The 21283-nt window shown below is 31.7% G+C and overlaps 1 protein-coding gene and 1 long non-coding RNA gene across 2 annotated transcripts in view; both read right to left on the bottom strand.

Moving 5' to 3' along the window:
• Positions 1 to 21283, bottom strand: part of LOC143193098 (uncharacterized) — a 917882-nt gene that overhangs the window by 542624 nt on the left and 353975 nt on the right. The window lies entirely within an intron of this gene.
• Positions 17316 to 17607, bottom strand: LOC143193101 (uncharacterized). Its single transcript, XR_013004943.1, has 2 exons — positions 17468 to 17607; positions 17316 to 17411 (listed from the first exon to the last, which is right to left on the bottom strand). It is a non-coding gene; the product is annotated as an uncharacterized LOC143193101 (long non-coding RNA).

Below are 21283 nucleotides of genomic sequence, written 5' to 3'. Positions count from 1 at the left end.
ATAGTTATAAGTTATTATAAATTTATAATTGAGGAATACATGCTTGCTTGTGAATTAATCCAAGTACATGAGAAAAGTAGTAATAAATTAATTGTAAATAAAATTGTACTAAGCGTATCTAATAAAGATGTTATAAAAAATTGATGTGTGCATAAAAGTTTTCCAATAAAAAGGGACTTTTCTTGAAATATTGCTATTCTGTAAATAAAGTGTGTAAAATAGGAATTGGTGAATTGAAATATGATTTCACCTTCAAATAATTTTTATTACCAGATTTTAATACTTATATGGTATAAAATATGAGTATAGATCACCACGATTTCATATCCAAGTTAAGCAGTAGACACCAAAAATATAAGATGACGGTTTGGTAGCCGCAGTGGTTAAGGCGATAGAGCTGTCCTCCTACTGCTGCGATAGTCGTAAATATCTCTTGGAAGTAGTGCAAAATCTGACAAGAAAAAACCATCCCAGTCTCACCATTACTTGAGCTGGGTAAGATCAGATATTTGGTGTGGTATTTGGCGGTTTGGTATGTTAAGTTGGTCACTGGCCAGTCGGTAGATTTAACGCCGAGAACCGTGGTTTAGAACCCACCTTAAACCGTAGGTTTAATCCAGATGAACACTTTTGGTAAAAATAATTTACGCATTTACATACTATAATTTAATTCTCTGAAGTTATTATGTACATAGTAAATATATACAGGTAACTATATTCAGGAATTAAAAGGCATTCATACGACTGCAGATACTATTATATATTCCAAAATTATGCAAAATACATGAAAATTATTGTCTAATCTTTCCACAGATGAATGACCATAGCAAAAATCATATTTATTAATAAAAGGCGTGAAAAAGTTTAATGACAGTCTTACACATTCTAGTATTCTACAAAAGGTGCCGAAGCTACTAATCAACATCATTGGCTAACACTACCACATTCATACCATATTCCAGATTATGTGAAAACTTCATGCCTCTGGTTATCATGTTATCTCAATTTTATTCAGAAATTTTTATACAAATTGTTGAATGTTTTACAGTCAATATGTAAAAAGTGATTCAATAGCAAATGTTTTAAAAGTTCAATAATTATATGATTATTTTGCCGTAAAAAATATTCGTATCGTGCGCCGTGCAAAGGAATGCTAAAAATATGCCCAAGGCGCATCAAAAGCTTTATATAATATCCTACAACAATGAACATGGATGTATAAACTTTAAATGGATTTCTCAGCACGAGACAAACTTAACAAAAAGTATTAGTTTGAAAAAGACATCAAGGCAAAATGGTTGCCTGTTTCGGCGGCATTACAAGCCACCTTGTTACCATAACTAGTAGCGTTAAAACAATGTGGGATATTCAATTCTAAAAGATGTACGACCATTGACTTGCCAGAAGTCTTCAGAGAGATCTAAAAGAACTGATGAATCCATGATCGATCCGATGATTTCCCCTTTGAACTGCTGAAAATTGATACCAACTTATATAAAAGCGAATTTATTTTGAATTAATATACTGATTTTGAAAAGCAATAAATTCAATTCCGATCATAAATAATTTTAGCTTTTAGTGTTTTCATTATTAAACCAAAAATATAAACACCAACACTTGTAGCATATCAAACAAAGCAAAAACTTCTTTCTTCAAAAGCTTTTTTCGTTATATATATATATATATATATATATATATATATAAATAATATATATATATATATATATATATATATATATATATATATATATATATATATATATATAATAGATTTGTTTAACTATTTAAATTTTTAATTATATCTATATAATTAATATATATATACCTATATATATATATATATATATATAATATATATATATATATATATATATATATATATATATATATATATATAATAGATTTGTTTAACTATTTAAATTTTTAGTGAATAAAAACGATTGATTTAAAAGTTAAATTTCGAACTAAACAATCCAATGCATAGCGATTTTTTTGTTGGAAATAAGTTCAATTAAATGTCAGAACAAGAAAATAAGTCTAGAAGATAAAAGGAAACGTTTTAATTGGCCATAAGATAAACGATTTGGATACTTATATATGTTACAATAAATACAACAGCGCTGTCACCAAAATTCTAATGTTCTAAATAGAAAGTTTTAATCAAAACCGTATATTGATTATTCAAGCTTCAGTTTCTGAACTGTACAAGATTTCTGTTTAAAAATAAGAAACTGCCTCATCACTCTATCCATGACCGAGTCATATGTCACTTGTTAACACGCAATGTCGTTGACAGCTAATCTAAATTACGTTGCCGTCAAGGAATCCGCGCCTGTATCCTAAGGATTTCCCATCGCTTTTTATCTACGCGTTTTTGTTTGGGTTTTCAGTTACTTTTATCTCTGTTTAAAAGCCATTCGGGATTTTTTCGAGTCTTGCGGGTAATTTATTTTATCTGGTAGCGACCGACCGTTGAAATATTTTTAGTTTTTGGGGTGGATGATAATTCGTTTTTTCTTCTTCTTCTTTGAAGTCTTTTTTTCGTTCCGCGGTTTAGTAGTGTGTGAAAAAGAATCGTTTATTTTCCATTAAGTCGTGGAAGAAAACAATCGAAAGAAGAATTCAAAAATATTGTTTGTATTATGGCGGATATACTCTGTTAGAATTATTCGAATCTAGGTTATATTATCCAAGATTATACTCTATTATACATCTTTTATTATCCGGAAAATAACAACGTGCATATAATCAGAGAGTATAAGCAAGCTTGAAATTAAATGTTATTCAATATTTATATTATTGTATGTAATTGTATTTATAGTATTGTAATAGTATTGTAAACATTGTATTAAACAAAAAGCAGAGTAGATCAAAAAAAAAATTAAGAAACTGTACTAGTTAATCGGAAGATATTTTCAACTTGACCTAAAATCAAAAGAGATTGGTTCATCAGTCAATCATAAAGCTAATATGGATCTATGACGTACAAATCTGGGGTTGTAATAAAACATCAAACACACTAGTAATTTAACGCTACCAAAATAAAGATCTACGATTGATTACCGATACTTATCGCTACGAAACCAATGAAGAGCTGCACGATGATGTCGAAATCAAGCGGATTTAGGAAATGATCTAAGATTTAGCTTTAAAACATAAAATTAAAATGCTAAATCACGGCAATGTGAAAGCAATACAGTTACTGGACAACACGCAGGAAATAAAAACATTGAAGCGGACCAAACCATACGAACTTGTGTAGTGTGTAAGTGTAAACTTTAACTTTACTTTAAGTAATTTAATTTTATTTTATCTCGGGAAATACATACTGATGAATAAATCCCGTACTCTCTTTACCTATTGTGTATTGATGCAAATACAACAGAACACTAGCAATAAATTAATTTGTATATTAAGATTGTACTAAGCATATTTAATGTAAGTTACAATTAATTTAAAAAATTAACTATTATTTTTGAAGTACAAATTAATTCGCTCCGTTTTCAAAGCATAACTTCTGCTGCTATGACTTTTTTATGGTGACTAGACGCTTAAAATGGCAATGTTCTATCTGATAAATCATGTAGAGAGTGGTCTCGATCATTGAAGAATTACGACTTCAGTGTTCAATACAAGCCTCTCCCCAAACAAAAAAAAATCAACGAGAAAAAATTGTATAAGTGAATTACCTTTCGGAATTCCGAATCAAAGTTAAAAGGGGCTTCCAGAATCATTGGGAATTATTCGACAAATAGTTTCCGTATGATAGAATTCCAAGAGAACTTATACTACCATCGCAATTAAATGCTTTATACACTGAAACAAAAAGACGCTAAAATGTTATTTTTGAACCTTCGGAATCTTTAGCCCATTTCGACCATTTATCAATAATTGTCGACTCCTCTCAAGCGATATATGCTATATTTAGATAAGATATTTCTTCATCAAGTTCAAGCATACAGACGCTTAAAAACAAGGTATTGTACTGTACGAATCAATATTTCTATCTATTTGGTCATATGGAATCCATCTATGGGTATTAGTATAATGGTAGCAGTGTGGTATTCCTTTAGAACCTATAATCAGTGTAATTCAAACTGTTTTTGTTAAAAAATTCGAAAAAGTATTAGCATACCCCAATGCGCTAAGCTACAAGCGACATGATAGTGAAGTGACAGCAATAAATTTTAGAAGAATATTTAAAATAAGATATTTTATACAGAAAATCACAGTGATTTTTCTACAAGTCATGTGGATATTATTTATCATAAGAAACAACTTAGACAACAAAAAACCCAACAACTGATCCGTTTGAGACGTATATTATAAAAAAACGTAACCAGAATATGAAGAAAAATTGCAAAAACAAGATTAAAAAGTTATTCTTCTCTATGATAACATTCGTACTCTTTGTATATAAAAAGAAAAAAAAAACACTTAGAATATTTGATCAAATATGTCGTATCTGCCGGACATTTTTTTGATTAATTATATCTTATATTCGATATGCTTAATTAACAAGTTAATTTATTACTACTATTCTGTTGTACTTTCATTAATATACAAGCAAGGCGTATGTACTTCCCAAATTAGAATAATCTACTTAATCTAAAGTTAAAAATACACTTATACACTAAACTAGTTCGTATGATTTCGTTCGCTTCGATCTTCTGATATCCTGCGTGTTGTTCAGTAGCTGTATTGATTCCCCGTTGCTGTGATTTAGCAACCTTGTTTCATGTTTTAGGGCGAAATCTTGAATCACTTCGTGTATGCATTTAATATCAGGGTCATGGTGTTTCGTCACACATGGTCACAGCTCTTCGTTGGTTAGATAGCGATAAACATTGCTAATATGAACTAAAAAATAAAAACCAAAACTTTGTTTTGGGTGCTTTGGATTACTAGTTGGTTTGATGTTTTAGTGCAACCCCATAGATCCAAATAAGCTTTAGGATTGACTGATAAAAAATCTCTTTGATTTTAAATCAAGTGGAGAGTGGAGAGTAACTAACCAGTAGAGTTGCTTGACTTTGAGTCTAATTTGCTGTGCTTTAGGTCTCACATGATGTTTCCAGTTTAACGTACCGTCGAGATATATTCCGAGGTATTTAGCTGATTCTACTTGAGGAATTGGGCATCTGTCAAGTGATATAATTAAGTTTTTGTCAATTCGCCGCAACCAAAAATTAACATGGACAGATTTGGAGTTATTAAGCTGTATTTTCCGGTCTTTAATCAATTTGTAGATCTTGTTGATCGCTATTTGCGAGCTACTTTTTCTATGGCCAGAGATACTTATTACTTACTACTAGACAGAGGTACATCTTTTGCCATTATAACTATGTCGTCAGCAAATATTCCTAGTACTGTTTCTTTTGCTGTTGGGATATGACAGATATAGAAATGGTCCCAAGACACTACCCCGTGGAACTCCAGCCCAAATATCTTAAGGTGTTGAGAATGCCCCTTCGTGAGAGACTCTACATTTTCTTTCGAAAAGTATAAAAAGTGCACTTGGTTGATTGTCGAATGGTGATTCCGAAATAGAAAACTGGAAATCTAGTATTTCTATAAATGGTTTAATGCGTTTTAACAGCAATTTCTCACCAGCGAAATAGGCCTATAGGATCCAACTAGTTCTGCCGGTTAGTCAGGTTTTTTAAGCATAATTATTCGAGCAACCTTAAGACATTCCGGAAAACCCGCCGGACGTGGTACCTTGATTAATGTTTGTTATACAACTGTGCATTTGCATACTTACGTCTAACATATTTATATTTTTTATTAAAAAGGAGTATTTGCAAAACACCTTGTCTTGACCAAAGACTAAAAAATATGATTTTATCATTATCTTTTCTTTTCAGTCATCAATCTCTCAATTCATTTGTGTGGTAATTTTATAAAAATCATCTAACATCTTTTTAAAAATATTAGTAGATATAACCCTAACTTTATATCTTTAAAACAGTTAATATTGCATATTTCCATTTTTTTTTGAATTATTATAAATTACGTTAGGAACAAACATTCAAACCAAACATTACTTTTAAGTGGAGTTTCATTGCGTACATCAAACAACAAAACTTCTATTACATTGACTAGCTGAGTTATTTAAATATATGTGAGATAAATAAAAATAAGTAACTAAAAACAAATCGCACATTTCGTTATATAATCTTAAAGATGATGATCAAAATTCATGACGTGCTTAGAATGGCATTAAAATAACTAAATAGGATTTATATCACAATGTATCTTTTCTAAATACAAAGCTAAACACCTTATAATGGCTGATAATGTCAAGAGGGTGCATATATTTATAGTATACCGTTGTTTAACTTCCTCCTTGTCAAGTTCTACCTTTTTGGAACTTTATAGAACATATATCTTAAAGTTTTAATATATTCAAAACCCCAACAATGGTATTATTAACTATTTTTGATAAAAGTGCCAGGTAAGATTTATTAGTTTAAATTAAATATTAATATGCGTAGGATCTAACAATGTAAAAGCGTAACTACAAAAATAATATTTAATTATAATTATTATATATTAAATTATGTAAATATTTGTCGCACAATTCTGTTAAAATATAATAAAACTAACAATAGCAGGAATTGTCAACGAAATGTTATATTTTATCGGAACACAAATTTATAAAAACAATACATTATATGAAATATTTACTTTGCTTTTGAAAATATATATTTAACTTAATTTAATACATTTTAATTTATATTATTCTATTTTATTTTTCGAAAGCCGATATAATAAATCCAGATTCAACTTCAACTTTGAATAAAGTTACATAGCGAGGATTTGTTTTATTTAGAACATAGGCTTCAGCTTCAGCAATCACGTCTTTTTTTAGGAATGTAAGTTAGCAAATAAATTATCTAGTTAGATGAACCAGATTCTAAAATCTAACATCTCTGTATTTCATCTCTATGAAACAGATCTACGAGAGTATACCATCAGGTTATATTGTTGGAGCAACATTGTATTTATTTTATACCAGTGATATGTCTAAATATTTTTTTACATTTTGTATTAGATATACTCAGTAAAATCTTAATTTATAAATTTAATTTACTACTATTATTCTGTTGTACTTGCATTAATACACAAGCAAGGCGAGTGCAGGATTAATACAACGAGTGCAGGATCATACAAGTTGGACGATTGTGAGATAAATACATCAGTACGTATTTCCCAAATTACAGCTGTGTGACATTGCTGTGATTTTGTAATGTTGAATAGCTTAGTAAGTCCATATTTAAAGTTTACCATGTAGTTCTTTGTTGGCTACGTAATGATAAGAATTGGAAATTAATCGAAGGACTTTGTACTGACATAGTTTGATTACTAGTTGTTTAGATATTATATATCATGTTTGAACCCTATAACATCAAATAGGTTTTATAATAGACTGATTCTCTTTGATTAAATGGGAGTGACTTCCGACTAACTAGTACAATTCTTTAATTTTGTCTGATCTACTATGCTTTTTGACTAACGTAATGTTATCCCAAAATATAAAGAAGTAAGAATGATCAAATTTGCTGATGATACAGCTTTTCTTACTACAAGTAACAATATTGCGACAGCTCTGAATAGATTACAAACGACTCTTAATAACATTAGTGAGTAAGTCAAGAAATTGAGAATAAAATTAAGTACTACGAAGCCTTCACAAGTGGAGTTTACATATAAAAAATAGATTACCCACCAGTTATTATTGATTCTAGAGTAATTTAATAAGTAATTAATAAGCCCTAATGGAAAGAATGTGTTAAGAATAATTCGATTTTATCTTTACAACAAATTATTATTATATAAACAAAATTAGAAGAAGAAATGAGAATTTCACAAAAAAGTTTGGAGAAAAAAACACCAAATGAGATTGCGTGACATAAAAATGTCGAAGAACTAAAATTACTCGTCAACAGTGGATTTCGGAGATTGAAGGAGCAAAAACCTTTTGAAACAAAAAAAAACGTGTTTAAAAAAATTATATGTAGCGCACCAGTGACAGTACATAAAAAAAACAATAATAATAAACAAATTATATTTGGTCGCAAATCTTAGATCTGGACTCGAAGAATAATATTAAGGAAAAATTACCAGATCTCTTCGTTTTTCGCAAATTGAAACATACATTAATTTTCTTTAGTTCCGTTCACATTTCTAGAAAATTAAGTGGTTTCTATTATAAAAAAATAATTTAAAAGTACAAAATTTGTATGAGATATAGAAAAAAGTATAAAAGTTAAATGCTTTTAAACTTATATGTAGTGCATCAGTTGCATTGCATCCAAATAACGATAATTAAGTTTTGGTCCCAAATCTTAGATCTGGACTCGAATTAAAATATTAAGAAAAAATTGCTAGATGGTGGATAAAACTAAAAACGAAAATCAAAACTTCTTCATTTGAGTACAATCTCTTTCCATTTTGAAATATTTATCCAATTTTTTAGTTCCTTTCACATTTCTTGAAAATTAAGCGGTTTTATAAAAAAAATTGATAATTAAATGTTATGTTTTAGTTAAATTTTAATTTTCATATTGCATAGTAATACTTTTGAATATATTATTTTTTTAAAAAATCCATTAGAGTATTCATAAAATATTGAAAAAAAGGATACGGCTTATATGTTTTTAAACTAATATGTAGTAGAATGAACATCCATTTTCTTTAGTTCCTTTCACATTTCTAAAAAGTCAAGTAGCTTTTACTAAAAATAAATCAAATAATTAAATGTTGTTATACTTAAATTTAAGTTTTCCCATTGATAATTGGGAGTACGCCCTTGGAGTACGCATAAGATATTGAAAAAAGTATACAAGCTACGTTCACAAGAAAAACACAATATCCTACTGTTTTTCATCTATTGATTTACTATATTCCCTTGAAGTGAGCCTCGTTCTACGCCTACATTATTAAGGATCCATCCGAATCATTTGCATGAATATATGGAGCACATATAGATGGGGAGTATTTTTCAGACCGAAGCCATTTTTTTCGATTCTCCAAGTAATCTGTTTTTTGTACGCGGGTCTCGACTGAAAAAAATTCCTCCACACGTATCCGACGAGGTAATAAAGAACGCTCGTCAGATCGTTGACGTGTGACACATGATTTAACTGCGCGCGGTGTATCGAATGACACGAGGGGAGGACCGTGTCATTTTTAAAGCTGTCAATGCGGTTGTTGCGTGCGGAAGGGGGCGGTACCGGCGCGTCTAATTTGGAATCGAGACGACCGAGAATGTTGGGAAATACGAACGGATAGGTGGAAACCGTCTGGATGTCATCGCCTCTGAATGCGAACGATCCTCCAATATATCATTAAGAGTTATTCTATCAGCTAATACTTTGTTCGCCTAATGAAAATTTAGTATCCTAGAAATAAGATGAAAGCTGCAAATATAAAAAGAAAAGATCTATATGATATCATCGGATAAAATAGCTGCAAAATTTTTGTTTGTGATGTTCTTTTTGTGATTAAAAATACAAAATAATTTTGACAACTAAATGTTAGATGCTTGTTAATATAGCGAAACTAACTGTAACCAATCTACATTAATTGTAAATTTCGATGGTTTTGATATTTCTCCACACTTTTAGAAACTTACGGTGATGCTGCTCCGTCATATTTAAATTGTTAGTTTTGGTTCCAACGATTAAAAAGCGATGCTTTTGATGTAAATAATAAACAACGGTATGGAATACAATGAACTGTAAAACTCTGTCCAAGATCACAAAGAGCTTTCAGATAGCTAACTGTAGCACTCGTGTTCTTGATCGTACCCTGTATTTCGATAATTTAAAGAATTTTATCAGAAATTCACGCCACCGGATCCGCAAAAGTACATTTCCAAACTTGCCGAAAAAGCGATATTAAAGGCATTAAACGATTTCACAGACGCACATCACATAATCCCGAACGAACAATTCGGTTTCCGTGCTAAACATTTATACCTCCATCAAGCTGCCCGCGTCGCAGCAACTATACACCAGGCAATGATAAAAGATCGAAAAACAGGAACCATCTTCTTAGATGTCTCCAAAGCTTTCGGCCAAGTATGGCACCACGGTCTAATATTTAAAGCTAAACAGCTAGGTCTACCGAATGACCTAACATCCCTGATTTTTCCCATTGATAATATTTTTGAATGTCTTATCTCCCTTGGACTACGCATAAGATATTGAAAAAAGTATATAAGCTACGTTCACAAGAAAAACCCAATATCCTACTGTTTTTCATCTATTGATTTACTGTATTCCCTTGAAGTGAGCCTCGTTCTACGCCTACATTATTAAGGATCCATCCGAATCATTTGCATGAATATATGGAGCACATATAGATGGGAAGTATTTTTCAGACCGAAGCCATTTTTTTCGATTCTACAAGTAATCTGTTTCTTATACGCGGGTCTTGACTGAAAAAAATGCCTCCACACGTACCGAATGACCTAATATCCCTGATAGAGTAATACTTGGTAGGTCTTTTCAGGTGAGGATCGGTGTCGCAGTCTCCTCTCGTAAAGGAGTCCCACAAGGCGTTTCATTAGCCTCAACCCTATTCAACCTTTATATGGCTGATTTCCCGCTCTACAAACTTTCCCGCAGAGCTTTTTATGCAGATGATACCGCTTTCTTCACAACCGGTTACTGCCTCAACGCAATACGCAATAGACTCCAAGTACAACCGAATCAAGCGATAGCGTGGTACAAATTCTGGCGGCTTCAGATTAACCCGAGCAAAACTCAGACTATTCTGTTCCATCGCAAGGAGTTTCGCACATATCGCCTCCAAATCAATAAAGTCCCTATCCCATGGCTCCAGAAAATTTCATACCTCGGTGTCCAGTTCGACCGCAGATTCCAATGGTCTGCCCAAATTCAGCACGCCATTTGCAAAGGAAATGGCGTGTATAGCCTATTATTTCCTCTACTCCGCAGAAAAAGGAAACTCCCAATCCCACAGAAAGCCACTCTGTATAAAATGCTAGTCCGTCCAATCTGCCTCAATGGAGCACAGGTGTGGTACGGGTATGTCTCGGAGAGACAACTTGAACTACTACAAGTGTTCCAATCCTAAAAGTCCGTGCGTTACTCAGAACCCCATGGTTTATGAGGAACGTCAATACACACCTCGAATCCGGCATCCCGTTTGTGACAAATTTCATAAACATGCTCAGTGTGAGGTTTTCCATGGGAAACTTAGAACACGATAACATCTTAATAAAATCGCCTGTCGCCTGCAAAACAATCATATCCCAAACCTGAAGCGACAACAGTCAAAGACCATTTAGTTCTAGCTGACCATTCTAGTAAATGAAAAAAAAGGTACATCAACGACTGTTTAGTTGATTTTCCGTTGAAATACTGCCTGGACTGCGCATGAATAAAGGAAGTTCCTTGTCATTAGAAAACCCTCAATAGAGCCTTTTCCTTTTTCTTAAACACTGTCTGTTCATGCGGGGACATTTTGACTGATTGGAACTTATATTCGGACATTTTTATGCTGGCATATTATATTGGCTAGCTAGCAGATGAGAAACCTAAAAACCACGTGATGGTCTTTAACAAAACCCCATCGAGGAATCGCATTGCATTGGTTCAACCCACGACCCATAGATTTCCCCGACGAAGAGGGCTGCTCTAAAAATATCCAAGAAGAGTCGTGTACAAAATGATGAATAAATTATTTACAGATTTTTGGATGCGATGGGAGAAGTCTGAAAGGAATGAAAATAGTGATAACCATTCCCGGCAGAATAGAATCAGAGTTCTTGTGTTTTATCTTCCTTTTCGGTGGTGTGTGATAATGGGCAAGTCCATACTGCAGATATCTACCGATGTCAATTAAATAAATTTAACAACGTTTTGCAGCAAAGAGACCAGCGTGTAATAGAGGTAAAGTAATTCACCTTCATAATAGTAATCTTACATACATTGCAAGAGATATAAAGTATATTACACTGATGCAGTCCGACTGAGAAATTCTGTAGCATCGTATTCACTAGACATAGCGCCTATTGATTTCCTCGACACAGTGCAGCCATGCTACCAGAAATATGGGAAAAAGCTGTAGGAAATGATTGGATTATTGAATATTGATTAATAAATATTAGTAACATAATATATAAAATATAGTGTAAAGGATTACACTATATTTTAAATCAAATAAAACCTGAAAAAAGCGATAGACTATTTATTTATCTATATTACTATTCAGAACTAGTCGTAAATTGATAGACCTTCAAATAATAAAAATTTAAGCTATTAGCTTTTTTACATTCTTTATTATATTTATATTATATTATATTATTTTTATATCATTTGCTAATCATAACATATGTGTATATAGACTGGGCCTACTGCTTAACACTGACTCAAAAGTAGATTTAACTATCCTGATTACTGATATGACTGAGGCATTTGATTGTGATGAATGAGCCCTAATCACAATTCCTTTTATCCTCATACCATCGAAATTTTTAATCAATAAATTTATCATTTTATAAACGTAACAATACATTTTAAATGATGCTATGGATTTTAAGTTGAGACTAAATTTAGGCTGGCCATGTCAACACATAAATATTTTTAGGGTACCATTCAGTATTTACAATAAGCACCACACCACGGTTTTGAACAGAAAAACACTCCAAAGCCACCAACAAATAAAACTGTTATAGTTACATGTAAAGGAATATTTGGATTATTTAAAATTGACAACTTTTGTTTCTTGTCTCTCAGTAAAGTGTTTCTCAATAAACGACCGGTACTGTATTTAAATTAAATATGAAAAATGAAATAAATATGAGATGAAAAATATTATATATTAGTTTTTAATTGTGGGTAAAGATTAATATGAATGTGGACAATTAACCTTATTAATTTACCTGTAAAGTATTTATCATAATTTTATGTTTACTAGAATTTTTATATTAGTACTAGAGGAGTTCTAATAACATTTGTATTAGAACCTAATTCATTGACTCTGAGGTACAAAAAATAACTAATATTGGAATAACACATAAAATTAAAATAAATAATAAAATCGAGAAGATTCCAAAGAATCTTTGTTAACCCAGCAAACATTACTCGCTAAAAATAATACTTCGTATCTTATCCAAGTTTATCTAGTCTGGTCCTACTGTTTAACGCGGGCTCCGAAGTACGGTCCTCGGCATTAAGCCTACTGACTGCCGAGTGACCAGCTTAGAGATCATTCCAGAAGATTCCGGTCTTACCCAGCCTGATGAGTGGCGTGACTGATAATTTTCCTTGTTGGATTTTGCACGCTTGCGTTATAGACAATCACAAAAATAAATTTATGACCATGCCCCAGCAGGATTCGAACCCCCAACAATAGTAGGACCGTGCAGTCGCCTTGACCACTGTACAACTCAGGCCAACTTATCCTCGTTTTTAAATCTTTAAAAGAATTAATTTTATGAATTATTGAAAGATGGGTAATTAAATTTAATTAAAAAAATATTAATATTTTCAACTTTTTCCATAAGAAGAACTGAGAAGACAACAAGAACAACTGAGATAAGTACAGTTTAAAGATATATGATATAACTTGAAAAAACTTTAATATTGTCTTATAAATTAACAATATTGACATACAAAACGATAATTGAATATATAAAATGTAGAAATATATCATTTTAGCAAAGGGGAAAAGCCATATCCAGAAAGCTTATTGCATAGAATGTATGTTTAACAAGAATTAACAACAAATTAACCTATGTTATTATCAAATTCTGATAATTATAAAACAATATAAAATCAATGAAAACAAAAGAAAAATAAATTTTAATCAAATATTTGAATGCAGGTTTACGGGTTCGCCGTGCTCAAGAATACAACGGTCTGGAGTAGAACAGTCTTTTGTTTAGAACGGCGTTTGCATTTATTTGGCCGATTAATCAAAGGCGGCTTGGAAATTGGATTCCGCGGCGATCTTTGATGTTCTTTTGTTGTGTAAATAGATTTTTTATGAACGGTGGAAAAGGGGGCCACAGCGCAGGTGGTCATGCTAATATCCAATTTTAGACCGGTCATCTGAATACAAAGAGAAGCCAATGGCAATTAGACAGTCGGTAAAAGGAAAAAACATCTCCGGGGAGAGGTTGACGTCTATATTGACGGAATCCGTGATCCACATGCAAAGTTAAGGTGTGAATTGCAAATTTTCCTTAGCCAACTTAGTTCCTTTTAAACTCTTTCCGATTTTAATTTAAATCAGACAAGAAAATATACAGTAATGTATAACAATGACAATGATGAATACATTTTATTAAAAATGAAGTGACTTCAAAAAAATAGATTTCCGTATTTTTAGGACTGGATTTTTTAAATTATATTTTTATAATACTTTCAATAAGGGTAATATGTTGGGATATAAGACATAACACATGTCACATGACAGTTTCGTGCATACCTTTGAAAGCCCATGATTTAATAAACTATATGTGCAGATGATTTAAAAAGGATTCAGACTAGAAATAATATGGAAACTTCAGTTATGTCATCAAGTTGATGCGAGTAACTAAATTATCACAAAAAGTAATAATATGAACGCCTGTGTGAGATCATATATACTCCCAAGATCACTAATAATTGCAACAATGAGATCTTTTCTTAGTATAAAAATGACAAGATTTTGAAAAAACAATTCTAAAGTTATAAAACACTTCTAAATTGAATTAACTGTGAAATATAAAAACATAAACGAAAAAAAAAAACAATCCAATTATGTTAATCTCTTACATTAAACTGTCTTAATTAATATATCGAGAAGAACTCGCTTAGAATAAAATTAATGAAACAATTGACTAAACCAAATTACCTATACAGTATTATAATCATTATATATGCTACTCCTATATTAACATTACAACTATCAAAATGAATCTAATAAATTATTATTTCTTCACCTTCTCACACACGGAGATACAGGAAACTAACTCAAATTATCTCTTATCTATATCTGAAAGCCATTGGAATACAACTCAGAGAAAGGATGTGTTCGAAAAGTAATTAGCTTCACGCTGATATCCATGATGGTTCTCGCTGCGAATATAATCACAGAATATGTTTAAATATTCAAAGAATTAATTTATATCTGCCATTCATCTAATATATTGACGGGAAACGCTTTTAATACAATAACTGATAACTACGTTGTATGCATTAGTAATCCGTATTTTTTCATGTCGTCACAGATAGAACTTTTTTTTTCTATATTACTATAATGTATTTATTTCTATAATAATAAGTAGTATGTCTATGTTGATGGTAATTTTAATCACTCATTTCAAAATATATTTCTACCATGTTTCTGAACAAAATCCAATGGTTATTCAAAAAAGTTTAGCATACAAGATTGAAAATTGATTCCTTTTCCTTTTCCCATACATACATAAATAAAATATGTCAGAGATATATATATTTCAAAGATCAATATTTAAGAATACTTTTTTATTAATTACATATTATATCAAATTTGCTTAGTGCAATCTTAATTTACAAATTAATTTATTATTACTGTTCTGTTGTACTTGCGTTGAAACACGTAGTGTGGGATTAATATATCAGTATGTATATCCCAAATTAAAATAAAACTAATCTACTTAAGTTAAGAATACACTTATGCACTAAACAAGTTCGTGTGGTTTTGTTCGCTTCAATCTTCTGATTTCCTGCATGTTGTCCAGTAGCTGTATTGCTTCCATGTTGCTGTGATTTAGCAACCTTATTTCATGTTATAGGCCGAACTTTTGGATCACTTCGTGTATCCATTTAAGGATTTTTGCGAGGTGATCGTGCAGCTCTTCGTTGGCTACGTGGCGATACTCACTGGTAATTAATCGTAGAACTTTGTTTTATGTACTGTAGCAACCTTCAGATGTTTCGAATTTTCCCGCAATTCTCAGCAGCCCACAGATCTACTCGAGGCGTTGCACATACCTGAAGTTAGCACCCACGGTGAGGTGGCAACAAGGGGTACTGACCAGGGGTGTGCAACTGCAATGGTAAGTAGTGGGGCAAAGTTTCGCTTAGTCCAATCATTGGCGGCGCTGACAACGCGAATTTGATTGGTTAGTTTAAAATAGTTATGTAGAAACCTGTAAGGAAAATACTTTGCTTTGATTGGTCTGCCATTTCCCCTGATTATTTTGTGACGTCACATTTATTGGCCAATAGTATTTAAATAAAATTCAAATTTAAATTTTAAAATTAATTTATTAAAATAAAATCCTATACAAGTATACATAAGTGTAAATAATATAAATATATATAAACAAAAAGCAAAAAAAAACAATTATGAACTATATTCTAGGCAATATTAAAATATCTATAATTCTTCTATAAGGCCTTCCCATATATGTTTAGTGCCATCAATTTTATGGGATCTATTAGAGTTCTAACTTATCTTGATATATTGAAGGTAAACTTTAAATACTTTCCTGTTGATATTACATTAACTTTATTAAACCAAAAATACAATCAAACCTCAGAATAACTTAAAATTTTGTCTTGAAAATCATTATGGATTGGACAGTCGAAACACTAAAAATTTATGTGTTTTTTAAAAATATTTAGATTTTGGAGTATTTAATCTGTGGAACTACTTAATATAGAATATAGACAAATATTGCATGTTGTCTCTTTTTCAGAAGTTTTGTTAAATAGCCTGAAATAAGACTGTAATATTAGACTTTTGTTTTCCTCAGAGCAAAATTATCTGGAACTGAAAATATAGACTCAACTGGTGATTTAACAACCTCAAGTGGTACTAGATCTCCCGTTAAAAAAGAATATAAGTTATCTAACATGTTCATCTTCTTCACAATTTTCTCCGGGAGAATGATGTGAAAAAATTGAAATGATGAGCCCTTTTAAAAATTTCTCGAACATACTAGGGGAAGGATGCTGTTTCTACCTCTATGACCTCTAATAGATCCAACAAAAATCTTTAAGCAATTTTGGTTAAGATTTGTTAAACAAATGTAGTTATTTGTAAATTTAGACAAAATAGATTTCTTTAAGTTAATAAATCCCCTAAAAGTAGCAAATAAATTTTTAATTGATGGCACCATAACAAATATTTCTTAACAAGGCAATCAATTTTAAATATATAATTCCTCTACTATAAAATGATTGAACACTGATTGTTCTAAAAAGTTAAAGTATTGCAAATATTTTAGGGGTATTTTACAATTAAAAGTAGTATTTATTACTACTAATTATCCAGTTATATTAATTATTACCTTCTTGTAAGACTTCTTTATGTAGAGATATCACACTGACAACATACGCACAACTTGGTAGATTAATTGAATTTTATTACTACTAACATCTTCATAAGTTTTTGAATTTCTGTAAACAAACAATATATAAACAGACATGTAGTAGATAGATAATTTTATATGTACCTGATAAAACCAATGATGGATATGCATTTACCCAAATACCTGTTCGTGAAGGAAGGATAATTCTAAATTTTTCACTAATATGTCCATAACAAACACCATGACGTTGATATATTTGCATTTTGGTTTATCCAGGTAACTTACTACTATTTACTTGATCGACCCATTTTTGGAAAGGAGCGAGATCATTCTTTGGGAAACGATGTCTAATTTCCGTAGTAGAATTTTACCCCGGTACACTACATCTTTTACTACACTGACGTATTATCATCAATTTTTATATTATTACCCCATAATAATTAATGTAAAACAGAAAATATGCACAACGTAAAACGAAAATTTCGTGATCTAAACAAAAACCATAACCTACAAACAACAAACATAAAAATGGACGCCCATAGAAAATGCTGATTTCACACAATTTGATCGACCAATCACATTTCATATTAGTGGCGGCATCTGCAATTTAAACTGCCAATCACAATTTGCGATCGCAGCGCTACAGTTGATTGAACTAAACAAAACATTTCCCCAAGGTCGCCTATACCGTGAAATTTCTATTTTTTCTATGGTACTGACAGAGGGTACGACGTGGCAACCTCGGGTTGTAAAGCTAGCGGATGACGCGACGCCTGGAAGGTTAGGTTTTTCGGTTCCCGACTCTAAAAAAGTGATCAGACGTGCCATGGTTCGTAACACCTGAAGGTAACCCTGCCACGTGCATTTCTTTCTGTTTTTATATTCTTATAGTGGGTTAGTGTTTAGTGTTAATATATTGTTTATTATTTAATAATGGTTCGTCTAAAAATAAATATTCCTTCTGCATATAATTAGACTTCATTTGTACCGAAATAAATCGCCGAATATTGTTGTCTTTATCTAACCGCACCCGTACTCCAAAGTACCTTGGATTACTAATTGGTTTGGATTGGCAACCAATATAGTTGTTTGACTTGAATCTAATCTGCTCTGCTTTTTGTCTAACGTCATGTTTCCAGTTTAACTTATCATGCTGATTCTGCTTGAGAAATCGGGCATCCCTCAAGTGATATAATTAGGTTTTTGTCATTTCGACGCAACGCAAAATTAACTTGGGCAGATTTAGAGCTATTAAGCTGTATTTTCCAGTCTGTAGTCCATTGGTGGATCTTGTTAAATGCTACTTGTACTTTTTCTAGAACCTTAGACAGAGATATATCATTTACTTTGTTTTCCGATAACTGTGTCGTCGGTTAATGTTCCAAGTAATGTTCCTTTTGTTGTTGGGGTATTAGCAGTATAGAGCAGATATAAGAGTGGTCCTAAGGCACTTGTGGAACTCCAGTCGAAATAGGTTGTTGAGAAAATGTTGAGAATTCACCTTCATGCGATTTTTTTTTCGCAAATATATGATTTCAGAGGTAGACAGTAATTCCGAATGCCATACTCGGTGCAAATCTTGTGAGGCGATATTGCAGATATAAGAATAAAATGAAGAGCATGTTTATTTCAATACCAGCATATAAGAAAATAAATTTGATATTGATTGAAGAAAAGAAGACAGGTTGGTGTCGGATTGTCAATGTGTCACACCTATAGTTTTTTTCAAATGAATTAAGTAAAATAAATTTTCGAATAAATGAGATTATTCGACTCGAAACACAAATAGAAGAAAAAATGTGATGCCAATACAAAATCGCTAAGAATTTATAATTTTATGTTATTTAGTTAGTGGTAATCTCTTTTGTTAACGAAAGATAATTATTTGAACTAATATAAATATAAATAATGCATTTTTTGGTACAACACAGGCAGTTTATATTTTAAAATGTATATCGATTAGTAGCCTTGATCAATATAACGCTGATTGGATTTTTGATGACCAAAAATACCGATCAATTATTCGACAATCCCGCCAAATTAACATCCAAATAAGATTATGGTAATTCGATTTCGAGAATCAATCTCCAATCAAGCCATTTTCCTCTCTCCGTCCTTCTCCATTCCTCGGCTTACTCTGGTCCACCCTCCGTGAACGAAAATCAACCATGGGTCCGTCAATTTCGATCTCCATAAATCCCATTGGCGCAACAAAAAACCGATAGACACAGGAAAACTACACTCCACTAATCACAAACTAGAAACCCAAACAGCGTCAGAGGCTCGCTTTTGATCTTCCCGTCCTAATCCCTTCGCGGCACGTGCCTTTTAAATCTTTCGTCTTTTTTTCTGTGCCGCCTGAGTTCTGGATTTATTAGGATGTTTTGATTTGACGTTCAGCATTGACTAATAGAGAGATTACGCCTTTGCTACGTTAACGGTAAAATATATTTCAATTATTGTTAATCAATTGCTACTATCCAAAAAAAAATTTATTAATTTTTTTTCATAATATCATCGTTTATACTATTTTATATAAAGAATATGTAAAGAACTTACGCATTCAACGACTTAGAAAGGTGTAAATCTCATTTATCCGGGACTTTATTTTACTTAATTAATTTGAAAAAATCTATAGGTGTGACACAGACTGATTTTAGAAGCAGCAATAAAAGTGGTTCCAAGTTATACTAAACTATATCAATCCGACATCAATCTGTCTTCTTTTCTTTAATCACTATCAAATCCATTTTTTTATATCATGGTATTGACATAAACATGTTTTCCATTTTATTTTTAAATTTGCAATATTCCTAAACGTCCCACAATGTGTGACATTTAGGATTAATATACAAACTGAGCAAATTGCTAACACGAAATTATTGTTTACTGCTGGAATCATATATTATCGAAAGAAAATTTAGAACTTCGCATGAATGGACATTCTCTTAAACCTATTTCGGCTGGAGTTCCACAAGGTAGTGTCTTGGGACCATTCTTATATCTGCTCTATACTGCCGATATCCCAACAACAAATGAAATATTACTTGGAACAATACGTCGATAGTTATCGAACAGCAAAGCAAAAGATGAATCTCTGTCTAAGTTTCTAGAAAAAGTACAAGTAGCGTTTAACAAGATCCACAAATGGACTAGAGACTGGAAAATACAGCTTAATAGCTCCAAATATGTCCATGCTAATCTTGCGTTGCGGCGAAATGACAAAAACCTAATTATATTACTTGACGGATGCATGATTCCTCAAGCTGAATAAGCCAAATACCTCGGAATATATCTGGATGAAATGGTTACATTGGAAATATCATGTTAGACAAAGAGCAGAGCAGATTAAACTCAAAGTCAAAAGAGATTGATTTATCAGTCAATCATATAGCCCATTTGGATCTATGGGGTTACATCTAATCAACTAGTATTTCAATGTACCAAAAACAAAGTTCTACGATTAATTATCAATGCTTATCGCTACGTAACCACCGAAGAGCAGTACGATGGCCTCGAAATCAAATGGATACACAAAGTTATCCAAATTATTTCGGCTTAACACATGAAATAAGGTGGCTAAATCACAGCAACATGGAAGCAATACAGCTACTGGCCAACATGCAGGATATCAAAAGATTGAGGCGAACCAAATCACATGAACTTGTTTAGTGTATAAGTGTATTTTTAACTTTAGCTTTAGTAGATTAGTTTTATTTTAATTTGGTAAATACATATGTACTATATACGTACTAATACATATGTATTAATTATCCTGTACTCGCTTTGCGAATTTTGATTCCGCACATGCATCACAATTTAAAGTGTAAAACCATCAAAGATGGACTGAAGCTGCTGTGTATTAATATGGACAGAAGCTTGTAGTGGGAATTTTGGAGTGCTCAAAACTTGGAAAACCATGCCATATAGGGACACCATCGAAATTTGGGTAGAAGCAGT

This window comes from Rhynchophorus ferrugineus, unplaced genomic scaffold, assembly GCF_030347505.1.
Source record: "Rhynchophorus ferrugineus isolate W39M unplaced genomic scaffold, kcgeb_rfMv2 rfM3, whole genome shotgun sequence".
Taxonomy (NCBI): domain Eukaryota; kingdom Metazoa; phylum Arthropoda; class Insecta; order Coleoptera; family Curculionidae; genus Rhynchophorus; species Rhynchophorus ferrugineus.
Note: the sequence above shows the minus strand (reverse complement) of the source record. Positions and strands in the feature narration are given on the sequence as shown.